General features: G+C 40.4%; 1 pseudogene; it reads left to right on the top strand.

Annotated features, from left to right (window-relative positions):
* The first annotated feature begins 730 nt into the window (after positions 1-730).
* On the top strand, positions 731-2,000 carry LOC138069645 (alkylated DNA repair protein alkB homolog 8-like; annotated as a pseudogene).
* The last annotated feature ends 1,356 nt before the right edge of the window (positions 2,001-3,356 follow it).

Raw genomic sequence — 3,356 nt, 5'->3', positions numbered from 1 at the left:
TAGGATACACTGAATGGTTTAACAGCAAATGCCTCAGTTAGTGATAAACAGTGCAGGTAGTCTACACATAAGACTCTTAATAACATTTGTAAATGCAGATACTTTCTCATATCTGTTTATCATGGATGACCAGTCCCAATCAATTAGTTTTGTGCTTCAATATTTTAAATCAATTCTATGTCCTACAGCTGCTTATTCCAGGCACTTTATTCTTCTGACAATTCCTTGAAGCTGCCAAACCTGATGTTTCTCTGCTCACCTTGTTCTTTCAGCCTAGGACACTGTTTCACCCAAGGGGTTTACACACAACTAACCACCAGCAGCATAAAAAAGGGCCCACTCATCCCCTCATCCTGCTTGAGTTTTCTTTTATATTCTACCGAGAAGGCCATGACACCCTACTCCAGTACTCTTGCCTGGAAAATCCCATGGATGAAGGAGCCTGGAAAGCTGCAGTCCATGGGGTCGCTGAGGGTCTGACATGACTGAGTGACTTCACTTTCACTTTTCACTTTCATGCATTGGAGAAGGAAATGGCAACCCATTCCAGTGTTTTTGCCTGGAGAATCCCAGGGACGGGGGAGCCTGGTGGGCTGCTGTCTGTGGGGTCGCACAGAGTCGGACATGACTGAAGTTACTTAGTAGTAGCAGTAGTCGCTTCCTAAGGTCTCCCCTAACAATTACATATATTTTTTTATGTATTCAAAATCTGCTCATTTCTCTCTAAAATATGTTTACCACTATATTTGAGGATGAGACCATTTCTCTCCATTTGGGATCAGAGATTGTCATGGATTTTAAGCACCCAGATGGTATGACAGTGCCAGTTATGCTGCCTTGATGGAGTTTGCTGGTGATGACAAGGGAATCTAGATACCTTTGGACCCATGGAATCACACCCAGAAAATTTGATACTGTTGAAGTGTCCCAGGGTCACAAAAGTGGAGTTATCACCAGTGATGTTGAAGACTTGACTTTAAATAAGAGGGGAATACGGACATCATTTACATTTAGAAAGTGAAACAAACACCTTGTAATTGTAGTTACACTTTGGTCTGTGATAGCAGATGAAGGAGGCTCCTGCATCATTTCCAGAGAGTGATAAAGAAGCCTTATAACTGGAGCAAGATTATGTCCATCAGGTTTATGAAGAAATTGCTAGGCACTTCAGCAGCATGAGACACCCATCTTGGCCACATATAGTAGAGTTTTTGAAAGCTTTGCCAAGTGGTTCATTAGTTGCTGATATTGGATGTGGAAATGGAAAGTATCTTGGCATCAGTGAGGACTTATATATGATTGGCTGTGATCATAGCCAAAACCTTGTGGACATTTGTAGAGAGAGGCAATATCAGGGCTTTGTCTGTGATGCTTTGGCAGTACCAATCCTCAGTGGATCTTGTGACGCTTGCATTTCCATTGCTGTTATTCACCATTTTGCTACAGCAGAGCGTAGAGTGGCAGCTCTCCAAGAACTTGTTCGACTCGTAAGACCTGATGGGAAGGCACTCATCTATGTTTGGACTATGGAGCAAGAATATAATAAGTCCAAGTATCTTAGAGAAAACAGAACTAGTCAAGGCATGACAGAAGGAATCAGCAATGATACATCAGTGCAAGAGTTGCTTGTGAAGCAGTTGCTTATTGTAGGCAATCAAGACTCAGCCCATTCTGTCTCCTCCATAAATGACTTTCAAGATAGAGAATGTAATTCAAGGAATGTTGCTAATTCCAAGTTGCCTATTCATACTAACAGGACTTCTTTTCATTCTCAAGACTTACTGGTTCCCTGGCAAGTTAAGGGAAATCCTGATAAGGACAAGCGTGTTGAGACATTTGGTCCATTAGAATCCCGTGACCCAGGTCCTGTGTTTCATCATTATTACCATGTGTTTTGTGAGGGAGGATTGGAAGCTGCCTGCCAGACTTTGAGTAATATCAGCATACTGTAAAGTTACTATAATCAGGGGAACTGGTGTGTAATTCTTCAAAAGGTCTGATTATCTCTATGAACATATTATATATAGGGGAGATGTGCCCAATTTTTTAAAATGAGATTAAATTACCTATATTTTTTAATTAAAGAGAAAATGTGTGGAAAAGTTTCAAAGAAGAGTGCCTGGGAGAAATTTGAAAGTAGAGACTAGTTAGGATATATTCAGTCTACTACTGCTGCTGCTGCTGCTGCTGCTGCTGCTGAGTCGCTTCAGTCATGTCTGACTCTGTGCGACCCCATAGACGGCAGCCCACCAGGCTCCCCCGTCCCTGGGATTCTCCAGGCAATAACTACTACTGCTGACATCACTTAATCCATGATGGAGGAACGGGGATGGTTTTTTAAAGTAATTGAAATAGTTTGTGAAATATTTGTGATCTGAGGGTAAAAGTATGGCATTTTGAAGATAAAATTTTGTTATAAAGTGTTGCTAAATGAACTAAATTATGTAGAATCTTAATGAAGTAATCACATAACATTTTATCAATAATAAAATATTCCTGTTCAATAGAAAATTGTCTGAAATTTTATCTGTGATTGTTAGCTCTGTAAAATCACAGATGATAACCACTCTGTCACTGCACTTTACTAGCACAGGGCTTGACACATCATAGGTACTCAGTAAAATTTTAGTCAGTTGGATAGTACCCATACATTAAGGTAGGGGTTTTCATCTAATAAAAACTTACTGAAACTGTACAATATACCAGTCACTATTGTAAGTTCTGGGAGGGGAACAGTGAACAAGAAAAATACAAAGTCAATGCCCTTGTTGAGCTTTATTCTAGAAGGAAAGGCAGACAATAAACAATGCAGGACATGGATTTGATCCCTGGATCAGGAAACTCCCCTGGAGAAGGGAATGGCAACCCAGTCCAGTATTCTTGCCTAGAAAATTCCATCGACAGAGGAGCCTGGTAGGCTGTGTAGTCCATGGAGTCACAAAGAGTCAGACACGACTGAGTGACTTCATAGTCATAGTCATATTCCCTGAACCTAGAACTGTCTGGTTCATAGGAACAGCACAAAAATGTGTTTTAATAAATGAGTGAATTTCAACGGCTGTTTCTTAGTGTTCATGCTGCTGATGGCAACTAGATGCCCTTTAAACTTCTCCACATTAAGAAAAGGGAACCCCCCTACACTATTGGTGGGAATGTAAATTGATGCAGCCACTATGGAGAACAGTATGAAGGTTCCTCAAAACACTGCAAAAAAACTACCATATGATCCAGCAATCCCACTCCTGGGCATATATATGGACAAAACTAATTTAAAATGATACATATATTCCAGTGTTCATTGTAGCATTATTTTCAACAACCAAAACATGGAAGCAAACTAAATGTCCATTGGTAGA

This window comes from Capricornis sumatraensis, chromosome 22 (assembly GCF_032405125.1).
Source record: "Capricornis sumatraensis isolate serow.1 chromosome 22, serow.2, whole genome shotgun sequence".
Lineage (NCBI taxonomy): Eukaryota > Metazoa > Chordata > Mammalia > Artiodactyla > Bovidae > Capricornis > Capricornis sumatraensis.
The sequence above is the reverse complement of the archived record's forward strand: the minus strand, read 5'-3'. Positions and strand labels throughout refer to the sequence as shown.